This window comes from Podarcis bocagei (assembly GCF_964188305.1).
Source record: "Podarcis bocagei genome assembly, chromosome: 8".
Taxonomy (NCBI): Eukaryota; Metazoa; Chordata; class Lepidosauria; order Squamata; family Lacertidae; genus Podarcis; species Podarcis bocagei.
In genome coordinates, this window is record NC_138133.1 from 26,974,970 (window position 1) to 26,990,371 (window position 15,402).

Sequence of the window (15,402 nt, forward strand, 5' to 3'; positions counted from 1 at the left end):
AGAGGCAGCGTACCATTGGTACCCATTTATATTCCATTACAACCTTAGGCATATCCCTCTCCACACATATAGCCTATGCCCCCTGGTCTTTGTATGGGAATGGGATCGTGCCACATGGTAGTTTGGGGCTAATGCTATCACAGTACTAAAATAAAAATATTCCATGCCCTACCATTAGGCAGAGTGAAGTGACTGCTTCAGGTGGCAGATGGTGATGGATAGGAAGTAGTGGTAAGGTTTTGGGTAACAGCTCCGTGTGCTCCATGAGCCCTCTAAGCCAGCCGACTGCCTTCGGGAGCGGTAGAGGACAACACCAGGAATCAAGTGAGATCTAGCTGTCAGTGTCCACTAGGAATGGGGCTGGGGAAATGTGATTCAGATTCCATTTGAAGGTGAACCTACCTAATTCACCTAATTCACATTTCCAAAACAATACACAAACTGAAACACAGCCAGCCTTCAAAATTTGTGCTTCTCCAGATTGTGTAATGGAGTTGTTCAGCCAACTAGTGTGTACAAAAATGCCTATACTGGGGGAAATATAATAGTGAAAATGACACAAAAATGCATTGTTTTAGAGGAAATTGCTTTGCAAAAATGTGTCTGTTAGGCAGGATTGCATACAGAAACATGCATATTAAAAGAAATTCACACTCCCCCCCCTTTTCCATTTGCAATACGCAGATAATAACGTTGAGCATTTATTTCCATGGATTTTAATGGGAGAGTGTTAAGCACATGCTTAACTCTTCTGTTGAAATTAATGTGAGTTTAAAAGCTACTGAAGTTTATTCTGCAACTCTGTGATTGGTTTGTGTTTCTGGAGTCCTCATACATGAAGTTGTACTTCTGTGTCTTGTTTTTTTATATACAGTATACAGAACTAAACTTCTCTTGGAATTCAATATTATTGAATGTGTGATTGTACCTTTGAAATGCTGATGTTGAAAAGTCCTCTAAGAAGCAGCATATACCTTATTTTGCAGCTCTGGAGTTGAAATTTATTAGAGAACAGCAGTAACTGACATTCTTGCAAGCAGCGTATTCTTGCAGTAAAACTCTGTCTTCTCGTGTTAATCTTCTTTTGTGACCCACAAAACCGTGTTCTCATGATAGCATACTTACAGCTGAATTCTCACAATATCCATAATTTAAGCCCAATGACAATTTGCTCACCTCCATACAAAATAAGGAATGCTTTTAAACCCTGACAACTGGGAAACACTGGCCTGCGAGCGCTCCAATTGGAGAACAGCCTTTACTAAAGGTTCCATGGACTTAGAAGAAGCACGAACTCAGGACGAAAGGGAGAAACAAGCTAAGAGGAAGGCATGTTTGGCAAATCCTCACTGTGATCACCTCCCACCTGGAAACCTATGTCCCCACTGTGGAAGGACGTGCGGATCCAGAATTGGTCTCCACAGCCACTTATGGACACACTATTAAGACTGTTCATGACACTCTTACTCATGACAATCAGCCTCCTTTTCATATTTTTGGGTGATAAGGTGACAAGGGAGCTGTTTAAACAGCAAGAGTCTGAAACAAAACAGCATGTCCATTCCTCAGGTCATTTGTGGAGACAGTCACCATGGGAAAGTGCACCACAGAAAAATACTATGACAAAGCATGTCCGTGATCAACCCTAGCCAGCATGACCAATGGTAGGAATTGGAATCCAAAGCATTTAGAGGATACTGGGCAGAGGAAGTCTGTTGTAATATATGCAACTTGCTTACCATGTGGAACCTGGAAGATCCTGGGAGAGAGTGCAGAGACTCTCCATGCTTTTGGGCTGACGTTTGAGCTATTTGTTTATGTGACTGCCGACATATAGAGCCTGTCTCATAAAGCTAAACCAAGCACTCTGTACCAATATACCTTTTCATCTAGAATCTGGGGGTGGGGTGGGAAAATATTTCCTGAAACCATTCTGCCCCCACTAACTTTTTTTTTAAACTACTGCCACCACTTATTCAGTTGTACTACTCCCCACTGGAGGGCACCATGTTAGCTACTCCTGAACTATGAGATGGAAGAACCCAATCTAGAATCATAGAATCATAGAACTGTAGAGTTGGAAGGGACCCCGAGGGTCATCTAGTCCAACCCCCTGAAATGCAGGAATATGCAGCTGGTCCATACAGGGATCGAACCTGCAACCTTGGGCATTATCAGCACCATGGTCTAACCAACTGAGCTATCTATATTGTCTTTGAAAAACAACAAATGGGTGCTATTGGTTTTGTGTGAGTTAAGCTAGTGTGTGTATGTGTGCTATGCATCTGTATGTAAATGTCAGGGGTGCCAACTTGAATAAAATATTGAGGGGGCCTAACTTAGCCCTGCCCTGCATAATCGATCACATGACGCAGTGCACAGACACCGTTTGAATGGCAATGCCCATCAACTTTGAGGAGGCCTGGCTCCCTCAAATATTTTATTGGGGGAGCTGAAGACCCCTCCGCATTGGGTCCTATGGTAAATATGCATTAATAAATAAATAATAATAATAATAATAATAATAATAATAATAATAATAATAATAATATGGGGTGGGGGAACCCTGGACCCTGTGTGCCACAGAATCCTGAGAATCACAGTGTAATGAAGTTCTGAGGGTTATATGGCATTCTTAGCCCCCTTTCCAACACTGCAGTTCCCAGGCAAAGCTTTAAGCATGTAGCCCAGATAGTCAGATAGTCCATGGCTAGTCAGAAGGATTTCTGTACTCGTTTAGAACTGGAGCCATGTGTGGGAACATTTTCTGATGCAAAAAAGGCACTAAAAAGATGAGAGCTCTGCACCAATACATTTTGCAGTTGAATAACACTTCCCTTACACAAGGTTTGCTATTGTGATACAACACCCACCCGCCTCTCCTCCTCCTCACCGCACATCCGGCAAAGCCTTTAATTATTTATTGCACTGCAAGAGGTTTTCAGTGGAGGATACAAGAAAGGCTTTTCCTCTTGTTGTTTTCAGACTAATTCCAGCTCCGTTGCTGATATTTCAATTGGTGATCCAATCTGAGGTGCCCAATCTAAAAGGGAAGCTTTGTCCATCCGTCCCTAGCGCCGCTCGGGTATCTCGTTAAAAGGTGGAGAAGGTTGCCAGGGATTATTCAGCAAGAAAGCCTTGTGTCATTAAATATGAGTTCATCCAGATTTCAGAGGGAATGAGACAGCTCCTGGGGACTCTCAGGGGATGCCAGGCTGCAGCATGAATGTTGCTCGCACATTGAACTGAGACCAAAAAAATGGCTGCCGAAAAAACTGAGCTGGAAATGGCAAGTTGCCGAGATGTCCAACTACAGCAAAGTTTACCAGGGAATCTTAGCAAAGAAAAGCTTTTCTTGAGGAGTTGGCCTGCTTTTTTATTTTGTCTGTAGCATCACTTTAGAAAAGGCTTTGGTTTGGGCCTAGGCCTAAGGCACCCCAGTACTTCCTTGCCCTGGGCTTGGGAGTTGGCAAAGTGATCAGGGCTGGCCCAATATATTTTACTACCTGAGACAGATAGGATGCCTGTTCCCATTCATAGGAGCATTGGAAGCTGTCTTACACTGCACCATTGTTGGTCCATCTAGCTCAGAATGATTTGTCACTGAATGGCAGTGGCCACGGTTTCAAGCTTGGGACACTCCCAGCACATCTGTATGCAGAGCAGATGCGGTATCACTGAGTTTTGATGCTTCCCCACACAAACAATGAACGACTGTCCATTGAACCATTCTCTGCATCATCAGGCTAACTTAGGGAGCATAGGGCAGGCTATTTGAAGGTGTTTTAACAGATAAACACACACCATCCTTACATATGAGCATATCTCATAAATGATATCCATATTTCTATTCTTGGATCAAGACCTGAATACAAATTATCTCACATGGAGAAACCTTCAGGTGATTATTTATTATAGATACATTACACTGGTGTTGGTGGTCTTGGGGAAGGAACAGCAATTACTCATGACTAGTTCACACATGCATGTTCATCACTTGATGAGTTCAGCAACAAGTGACGATATGCGTGTGTGATTGGCTCATCATGGAAAGAACACACTGCAATGGGACATCACATTACTTCACAATCAACGTTTCTCAGTGGTGTCATTTCGTACATTCAGCTGCCAGTTACCGAGTTATTAAGTGACGTGCATGCATGTGTGAATAAGGCCTAAATTCATACATGCATGCACATTCCTTAATAACTTGACACTTTATGACTAGCACCTCACAAAAATTATGATTCTGCAACTGTCAGGATGGTTGTCAGCGGTTCCCGACTGGGTGCCCAGGAAAGTATAAAGACAATGAAAAGTTTCTGACTGTCCTTTTTTATTTCAATCTTTACAGAGAGAGGCTATAGAACCCAGCCTCTTGGATAATGGTGTTGTCTCAATTGAATCTCCCTCCCCCCAACCCAGTCTGTCCCACTTTCACATTCATCACTTCTACGGGCGCTGCTACATGCCCTCTGTCTTTGAGCTCTTTGCTCTCCTACTTTTAAGGCTCACCAAGTTCTGGGAGATGGAGGGTCTGGAATGCTTTCTAATGACAATGTGTCAGCCAGCTGCTGCTCCGGTTCTGTCTGCTCCTCCTCTCCCATTATTTCCCAATTTTCCCCTTCATCTGCCTCTGAGCTGTGACCTCCCGCAAACCACTGTTGTAAATCTATACTGTCTTCCTCTTCCTCCTTCCTGGGAGGGTCAGGATGGGGGGGCAGTCTCCACCACTCCTACTCCTCTCCCCAGTCCCTGACAGCAACCCACAAATGCTGTGGGCCTAATCAGAACAAATGGGAGAGCTGTGGCATGTAAAAAGAATAAGTCCTTGACAACATTTTGTGCTGTTACATGAGATTTCACCGAGCACAGAACGTTCTGAGAACCATTTAAATGATCACTCATGGACTAATAGGTTATTTAGAGCTGAATCAACAGCCAACTGCCATTTTAAGTTTATATCCTGAGGTAATGACTACATCCCTACCCAAACATAACACTTCAAGGAGTGAAAATCTTCCTTCGCACATGCATCTCTCGTTATCTGATGACTGTAACATCAGATGACAAATTGGATGCACCAAAGCAGCTAGAGCTTTAAATATCACATTCTGAGGGTCCCCCCCCCCATCAAGTCACTTCACCTACTGTCAATCATCAAATATACAGGGAAGGAGTATACGGAAATCATGTGGTCTAAGTGCATATGTGGACCTGTGAGCTGCATTCCCTCAGATCATATTGACCAGGAATGGAAAACATGTGGCCCTGCAGATGTTGTTGGAGTCCAGCTCCCACTATCTCCAATCAATGAAGCCCTGCAGCTGGGGCTGATGGGTGATGGAGTCCAACAACATCTGGAGAGCCAAACGTTCCCCAGCCCTGATTTTGACTATCTTAGATAATTCACAGACCACTGTGTTTCACTACGGAACTGCACCAGAGAGATCATTTCTGCTGTTCTCTATAGAGTCACTCATCCTGGGAAGTAAGGTGAGTTCCTTATCTTGCCTGGGAATGTTCACACTCTTTCAGTCTACTTTTCATGTGCATCATGTCTGCATACCCTTGAACATTTCTGAAATATACTCGGAGTCGAGTGTGGATTTCAGGCCCTTTATTCAGCTCAGTGTAGTGAGGAATGGAAGTTCCCCTGAAATGTCGGCTTTATATACATTATTTACACAATGGGCCACACGTGATTGGCTAATTCTGGGATTCTCCTGTAGGCCAATCAGGTTGTGGATTCACTTTCACCCGGAGTTGGATTGGGTGGTTCCTGCAGACCAATCTGACTGCTGCATTCTGGATCCTATTGTTCTAGGATCAATCAGACTGCAGCCTTCTGAATCCTATTCAACTCAGTACATAACAATTTCTCTGATGAAAATAGGGACATCCTATTCAATTATTATTAATATTATTAGTATTATTATTACCCTGCCCATCTGACTGGGTTGCCCCAGGCACTCTGGGCGGCTTCCAACATATATAAAAACATAATAAAACATTAAACATTAAAAACCTCCCTGTGCAGACTGCCTTCAGATGTCTTCTAAAGGTTGTACAGTTACTGATCTCTTTGGCTCGGGAGTTGCATAACTCCATACCCTCCAGCGTTTCTCCAGTGAAAATAGTGACATCCTAAAAAAAAAGTGGGACATTTCAGGATCAAATCAGAAACTGGGATTGCTTCTGTAAATCTTGAACTGTCCCTAGAAAATAGGGACACTTGGAGGGTCTGCATCAGATGTTGTGGACCCCATAGGAGCCAACTCCTAGGGGCTGTAGATAAAATACAAAAAAATATATAAGGGGGCCAGGCCCCCACAAAGTTGATAGACATTCCCATTCAAATGGTATGTGTGCGCTGCATCATGTGATTGATTACGGGGGGGGGGGGGAGATTACCTGGGCCTCCACAATATTTTATTCAAGTTGGTCCCTCTGATGGACCCCCTTTCTTTAAAACAATAATTAACAGTCATCTGTCAAATTTAAAAATGCTTCATATTTGTCTTCACAAGAGACAACATGTTCCTATGCGGAACTGAGGCTGAGGCCCAGTGAGCTGGCCAGTCTCCTCAGGAAGACTTAGGTGGGATTTGAATCCAGATCTTGCTGCTTCAAGCCAGTCCAACATGTTTTCCACTGAGCCATAGAAACTTCTTGTCAGAAGTTGTACTCTTCAGCAGGCTAGCCATGCGAGTAGCATATTCTTGTTGTCAGCAAATAATGCATTTGTCCTGCATTATAAGCAGCTCACTCTCAGGAATGCAAAACTGCTTCTCCGCCTCATCTCACCTAGTGTGTTCCATGCTGCTCTAATTTTGCTCCCTTCCATTCTGTCCAGGGGATGAAACCAACCCTGAGCCCAAATGCCGATTCAGAGAGGCTGTTTGTTACCCCAAATCAAACCAAAACCTTAAAAAACTGATAATCTCAGTGGTGGCTTCAGCCAGAAACAACACCCTGAAGTAAATTCTGGTGACCAGTTCAGAAAAAAAAACCCCTGAGAAACTCAGCAAGATTCTGATTAGAGAGGCAGCCAAATGAAATATTTTCAAGGAAGAGTAGGGGCGGGGCAGAATGATAGATACAAGCAGCAACATTCACATGATTCCTTGCCGTGGAGTGGCTTCACTGCATAGCAGAGGGTAAAGTGTGTTGCCTGGTGCTCCCAATTCAGCAATTTAATACTAATCTGAAATCGGTTTTTCCCATCATTGAAAGGTAAAGGGACCCCTGACCATTAGGTCCAGTCGTGGCTCACTCTGGGGTTGCAGCGCTCATCTTGCTTTATTGGCCGAGGGAGCTGGCGTACAGCTTCCGGGTCATGTGACCAGCATGACTAAGCTGTTTCTGGCAAACCAGAGCAGCGCACGGGAACACCGTTTACCTTCCCGCCGGAGCGGTACCTATTTATCTACTTGCACTTTGACATGCTTTCGAACTGCTAGGTTGGCAGGAGCAGGGACTGAGCAACGGGAGCTCACCCCGTTGCAGGGATTTGAATCGCCGACCTTCTGATCGGCAAGTCCTAGACTCTGTGGTTTAACCCACAGGGCCACCCGCGTCCCTTTTCCCCATCATTAGCACTTATTTAAAAAATAAAACCCAAGGTACACAGAGCTAAGTGGATGGAGATAACCATATCTGAAATCTAACTGAACGCTGAATACAAACAGATTTGCATTGTAAGGTACCTAAATAGTTAAAAGAGGTAGCATATCATGGCGGATGCCATGTCCCCTATCAAGGCCTTCTAAATAGCTGTATGTAGATCATGGGATGCCTTGCACTGCAAAGTGTGGTTGGACCTCCTCCCTCACTGCTTTGCCCCTGGTTTTGGTGCAGGTCAAATAAATGTTCCTCCACCTCCCTTGTTCTCTTAGATTCTGGTGGATAGCTAGGGCAGCTTGGAAAAGCCCTCACGCCAACGTGCGTGCATACAACAGTAGAGGCTGGGCTGGAAAGCTTGAAGCCCACCGCTTCTACACATGAGATGGGTTGAAGAAAAGGAAATATAAATTGGCCCTGCCCCGTAGCTTGACCAATCACAGCTAGCAGCGGCTAGGAGCTAGGTGGAGTCATAGATCTCAAAAAAAGGTGTAGACACTGGCCAGCTTCCATTTTTAATAATAATACTAATAATACTGCTGCTACTACTACTACTAATAATAATAATTTATTATTTATACCCCGCCCATCTGGCTGGGTTTCCCCAGCCACTCTGGGCGGCTTCCAACAAAACACTAAAATACAATAACCTATTAAACATTAAAAGCTTCCCTAAACAGGGCTGCCTTTAGATGTCTTCTAAAAGTTTGGTAGTTATTTTTCTCTTTGACATCTGGTGGGAGGGCGTTCCACAGGGCGGGTGCCACTACCGAGAAGACCCTCTGCCTGGTTCCCTGCAACTTGGCTTCTCGCAGCGAGGGAACTGCCAGAAGGCCCTCAGCGCTGGACCTCAGTGTCCGGGCAGAACAATGGCGGTGGAGACGCTCCTTCAGGTATACTGGACCGAGGCCGTTTAGGGCTTTAAAGGTCAGCACCAACACTTTGAATTGTGCTTGGAAACGTGCTGGGAGCCAATGGTGATCTTTCAGGACCGGTGTTATGTGGTCTCAGCGGCCGCTCCCAGTCACCGCATTCTGGGTTCTGGATTAGTTGTATTTTCTGGGTCACCTTCAAAGGTAGCCCCACATAGAGCGCATTGCAGTAGTCCAAGCGGGAGATAACCAGAGCATGTACCACTCTGGCGAGACAGTCCGTGGGCAGGTAGGGTCTCAGCCTGCGTACCAGATGGAGCTGATAAACAGCTGTCCTGGACAGCTGTGAGTCCAGAATGACTCCCAGGCTGCGCACCTGGTCCTTCAGGGACACAGTTACCCCATTCAGGACCAGGGAGTCCTCCACAGCTGCCCGCCTCCTGTCCCCCAATGTTTGTTTTGGGCTGCTCAGAAGTACATAAAGGCAAGAAGAGGGCGGGGGGAGCACTGGCCTGCAATGGAGCCCACCTGAGAGGTGCCAGAACTAGGCTCCACTGCACTCCGAATGAAAAAATGCACTGGGTATAAATGCCCTAATAAACAAACAAACGTTTGTCGTGAACTCAGTAGGTAGTCCTGCCAGAAATCTATGTACTTTCCCCCTTGAAGCAAAGGTGGCACTGCGCAGCCGATTTGTCTCTCTAAGGGCCCGTCCACAGTTTCGTTCTTCTGTGAGTTCAAGTAATTTCAAGTCCCAGGTCCAAGAGAGCAGTTTGGTTTTTCGGTTTTTGGTTTGGTCCTGCTGTTTACTGCTGAATTGGAGCAAATGTCAATCGGGTTTTCAGCCTCACACAGGAGTAATGCAGGTCTTTGTAGCAGAATTACAGGCATACAAAAGAAGCTGTGCGGAAACTGTGGCCCTCCAAACGTTTGGTGTACTGCAACTCCCATAATCGCTGGCCCTGTGAATTAGGGAAGATGGGAGTGGAAGTCCTATAGGCAGCGCTGGAGGCACATCCCTCCCTAAATCACTAGCAACATTCTGTATCGTTACTCAGAGACAGTGCCAGACACATCAAACGCTTAAAGAAAGCAAGTCAATATGTTTCACTGGTCCCTTCTTAACATTCTTCCAATCATCCCTTCACTCTTCTGGTTTCCCACCTGCTGTGGGGAACAACTAGTGTGTCCTGCTTGCTTTTCGAAAGCAGGAGGGATGGGCCTTCATCCCTCATGGGCTAACAAAGTAATACCCATCTGTGTCTTTGGTGGGCAGAGGGCTTGGGTGCTGGCTGTTCTGCACACTTCAGAATACTGATATGCCTGTATGTGGCTCATCATAGGTGTTGATGGCGGCACACTTTTTATATGCATCCTCCAGCCCTCCTCCCTCCCATCCCAAATGGAAGGAATAGATGGTGTGATCATTCTCACACAGTCTGCATTTATTTGAAAGGGTTTTGTAATGAGTGACGATGTCTTGGGTCAGCACCGCACAGTGGAATAGCTGTAAAATGTCTGTTCACATTGGTGAAAATCCCAGTGCTGAATGAATGAATGAATATGAAGAAATGAATGGATGAATACTGGGACTCCTCCAGTGGAAGAAGACCACGTAATCTGCTCGTAACACATCTGGTGGAAGGGTTGTCAAATTTTTAACTGGCCTTAGTCCTCTGCTTTTAACAGAAACACTTGACGTGAATAAATTAAGAAATTCCTTCCCCCTCCCTGGATGAGTCCAGTGATGTGTCTTGGGGGGGGGGGGGAGATGAGTTTCAGCTGTTTAGCCTGCAATCCTAAAACCCCCTGAGACTTACTTCCAAGTAAACCTTCATGGGGCTGCACTGTTAATTTCTGCCTATTCTTCCGCTGTTGAAGGCTCAGGAGCACTGTCAATTAAAAAGATGACACCCAAGCTGTTAGTTTGTAGCCACACTCTAAATCTTCATGTATTCTCCCCCTTCTTGACAATTTAAATATAATTGTTGGAAACAAATGTGATAGGATAGGTAGGTGATAGAGATGCTTAAAATAAATACACCGAGTAGGCTGCCAGATCTCAGTTGAAACAGATTATAGCCTTCTATTTATTCTTAAGCGAGAACCATCCTTTTACAGGTGGTGATTCTGAGGGGGGATCGTGATCCGATCCTGAAACGCTTCGTTTCTATGAAATCCACCTGCTACACGTGTTTATAGCTGTTTTGGTGGTTGCTAATAGGAACGGTTTGCTCTCTGAAGGAGAAAAATAGTATTTTTTATTTTTTTACAGAAAAAGAATTGGGGGGGGGGAGAGTGAAAGAACTACAGGATCCCATTTAAATTTCCCTGCTAGTAGATCGTGCCTGCGGTGGTTCCTTCCTGGCTCGGTTCCAGCTTTGATCTCCTAATTTGGACGTTTCGTCTTCCCGCCCCCTCTCATCAGAGGCTGGCGTGGGCGTCGTCCTCGCTATTTATGGAAAGGCAACAAGCAGGCAACGTAGAAATGCCTTATTTATAACCTGCCTGCCTGTTTTCCTTCTCTCTCTTTGCACCACCCTGCCCCTTTCCCTCCTCTTCTTCCTCCCCCCCCCCCAAAAAAAACCATAGGACATAAATATAAGCTCAGGATCCAGACCCATGCAGATACCTTCCCCGTTATTCCTTGATTCTTTTTTTTAAAAATGGCTTTGTGTGCTTTATTCTCCCCCTCATAATAAATAAATAAAATAAGCCCAAGGATTTGGGGCAGGCAAGCAAGAGCTTGCCGTCGTTTGCACAAGCCGCATCTGCGTGCTGGTGGTGCAGATGAAAGGAGCAGAAAAATGGAGTGGGGGAGATTTCCCGGGGGAGCGCCGCTACCCCCCACCCTCCTTGTATTGAGCAAATCCTTGTTTGCCTTCCCCACCCCACCCCCCTTTGAAAAACACCTTCCAGGAAGACTGTTACGAAAACCGGAGCAATTTACAATCTCCCGGTCAAAAAAAAAATATTGCATAAATAACGATTACACGTTCGGAATCCAGACATTCCGCCCACCACCAGACGTCTCCTGCAATGTTCTCTCTCACACACATACATATCCAACGCAAGACACTGTACTGTACACAAGAGAAATCGGCTAGTAAAAAATAAAACAGAAATCCTCCACCAAGTTTCCTCCGAAATTATATGGGAAATTATTGGCTAGCTGCTTTGTCAAATCACACCCACACACCTATATATAACAAATATTATATATATTTTTGACACACACACGCACATACATATATCTGTATATCTATATATCTATATATATCGCACATCCGTAGACACGAATCTTCGCTGGCAATCGGGTGGTTTCTAATTATAGAGCAAGAGAAGGTGGGTTATTCATAATTCATGCGCGCTCGGAAATACACCGAGGAGATGCAGATCGACCCTTTATTGAAGGCCTTCCCTACTGCTGATTCTTTGTATTTCCATGGCAGGAAAGATCCTGGGGGGAGAGAGAGTGAGAGTCTGGAAGAGCTTGCGCCTATTTCCTTTTTATTCCTTAAAATGACATCTCCACCCGGTCTCCAAACGGGCAGGTTTCCTTACCGCCCCACTTTAAGGCTATTGTGGTTGCTGTCCTTTGAACAACAAATATGCTGGTTAGTCCCCTTGACCTGAGCGGGACTTACTTCCGAGTAGACATGGGCAGGGTCACGTTGAAATGTACCTCCGCTATGAAGAGGCGCCTATCTGTTTCTGTCATCAGTCTGATCTAATTCCGTCCCTCTTTTCTCGTTCTACACTCCATCATCAAGTTCTGCCCATCCATCATTATTCCCACAGCATCTTTTAATCCATCCATCTCTCTACCCATCCAAATTAACCCTAACCCACCCCGCATACCTTTTTCTGCTGAGAGGTTGGCTGGGGACTAAGGAGGAAACTCTGCCTGGTCCCAACCCTGTTGAATTTTGGCTAGTCTTAAGAAATTATTATTATTATTATTATTATTATTATTATTATTATTATTATTATTAGACACAAGACTAGTTTGGTGATGATGATGATGATGATGATGATGATAATAATAATAATAATAATAATAATAATAATAATAATAATTGAATTCAGCTTCCAACACATATAAAAGCATCATAAAGCCCCCCAAAAATGTCCCTTTACTTTCACCAGCGAAGGTTATTTTTACAATGAGAATTTGCTTGGAGATTGGGAAGATCAGTTCCCCCTGTTCTCTCTCCCTCTGTGTGTGTTTTACTAGCTAGAGTTAAAATTAAAATCTTAACAGCAACAGTTATTGTCATTATTAAAGAATAACTGCACCCATATGAAAACGACAACGAGTCTCGTGGCCTCTGAAAGACGAACCAATTTATTATGGCATCAGCTTTGGTAGAGTCGCGTCTACTGACTTGCGCTCCCCATCCAGCCATTCTTGGCATCATTATTACTAAGATACAATTATTGTGCATAGAAAGGTGCTACGGTCACGTTACAGCAGTTTCCCGTCCTCTTTGGCACGTTTAACAATGCATCTTGGTTTTGCAAAACCTTCCTAGTGCCGCCCCGACTCTAAGGAATCCATTCATAGGATGGGATCGCCAACATTTGCAAAGGCGTAATCTGGTTGTTAGCAACCAACCAACCAACCAACCAACCAATCCCACTACGGCGGGGATGCTTAGGATTGCGCTGTGCGTCGTAGGATCTCAAGCAACATCTAGTGGGGAAAAAGACAAGGCCACGTTGCCACCCGCAAGGTGGGCGGGCCGTGGGTGCAGGAAGAAAAGAAGAAGAAATTCTGGAGAGCCCAGACTCTTGTTCTTGGCTGCGAAGCTGGGCCAGACGGTCTGTTATTTGATCATTACCAAAAAGGAGAAGGCGGCGAAGAAGAATGCGCAACGTTTGCAAGTCTGGCGCTGCCTGCAGCCTGGCTCCACTTCCTGGGCACATTTGTTGCTGGGATTCAACCCATCGGGGAAATGCAGATTGACACTCCCCCCCCCCCGCTTGATTTATGGGCTGTTACGCTTAGCCGTTGCTTACACTTCGCGCCGCGGCGCTCGCAATGCGCCACGTTCAGCATGGAAGGCGCTCGTTGCGCCAAGACGACCTTCCTTGCTTTTACGGCGCGCGCGTGCGTGCGCGCGCGTCTCTAATTCCCTCCACCGCGAGACATTGTCGCGCACAGCAGATTAAAAGCAGGCGAGGGCAAGAGCAGGAATCTTTACAAAGACAACACACGTAATAAGCACGCCTCCTTTCCGTGCCCAGACATTCGCCTCTCTCCAAAATAACAAACGAAACCACCATATTTACGTCTGATTCTGCATAGAGGCTCCGGGATGCAATAAATAGGCGAGACTTTTTCCTTTTTGCTGCCGGATCAATAAGGCCTTCCCGAACCCCAATTGCAGCTGGAGCTGAATTAATTCTGGAATAATTCTCAAGATCAGCTTCCCAGCTCCAGGGTTTTCATTTTATAAAAATGGGGCCCGCTGCCCTCCACCACAAAGCAGATAATAAATGGAAGGTGGGGTTGGATCAAAACGTTGGGGAAAGGGGAAGACATGGAAAGCAGCTAAACCGAGGCAGGTCATTGGTCCACACCCACGTTAGTTTTGTCGGCTCTGACTGGCCGCGGCTTTCCAGGGTTCCCACCTGGAGATCTGGGGATCGAACCGCTGAGCAACATTCCTTCTCCAAAGGATTCGAACTCAGGACACCAGCGGGGCTAAATGAAACAACGAAATGCGCGCGGGCATCCCCTTAATCTCTGAATTTAAGTCTCCTGTTTTAAACAGATTGTGTTACTATGTATCCTAAATATGGATATTTATGTATAAAGTTTGAGTCCAGCTTGTTTTTTTTTATTTTGTAAACCGCTTAGTAGCCTTTTTTTGTGGGGGGTGTTATTGGTTTCGTTTTGTTCTTATTTTTGTTTTGTATGTTGGGTTTTTAATATTGTAACATTATGTTGTGAACTGCCCTGAGATCTACGGGTGAAGGGCGGTATACAAATTTCACAATAAATAAATAAAAGTGCAATCCTATACCCACTTAACTGCCTGGGATCAAGTCCCATGGAAATTAATGGGACTCACTTCTGAGTAGACCTGTGCAGGAGTCCGCCATTGGACACTCGCGTGCTCTTTGAGCCTTTGTGGGAGAAGTTACTCCTTTGGTAAAGGTCTCGGGAAAAGACGCCCTTACTTTGTAAGTAGAAGGTATTGAGGAGAGCTAATGGCAAACCTCAAGCAGATAGATAGACATATGCTAACTGAAACTGGATTGTCCATCCACCCGGAGCGCCACTTAACAGTCTTCAATAGCACTTAACAGCTCTAGTTATTATGTATAATAAAGATTTATATTATATTATATTATATTATTATATTATATTATATTATATTATATTATATTATATTATATTATATTATATTATACAATGTAATATGATACTATACCATTATAATATATAAGAAAAACATAATATACAATAATATATTTTCCATTTTATGGCCTTTAAAAGGGGACCACAATAAACCAATATATTTATGCACCCCACCCCCATTTGTTAGTGTTGTCGACAGATCCAGGGGCATAGTTTCCAGGATTAGGAGAAGCAAAACCGACCACAGTGAGCTCTGCCAGTGGGTACATTAAGCGCACACATCCACGCAGCCTTGTATTTTGAGAAGGTTTATTGTGGTCCCCCTTTTAAGGCCATAAAATGGAAAAATATACTATTGTATATTAGATTTTTCTTATAATTGTATATTATATTACATTGTAACACACACACACACTGTATATAAAATAACAGCTCGAGTTATTGTGTATAATAAAGATGATAAGTGCTATTGAAGTCTGTTAAGTGGCACCCCGGGTGGGTGGACAATCTAGTTATTAATTTCAGTTAGCATATGTA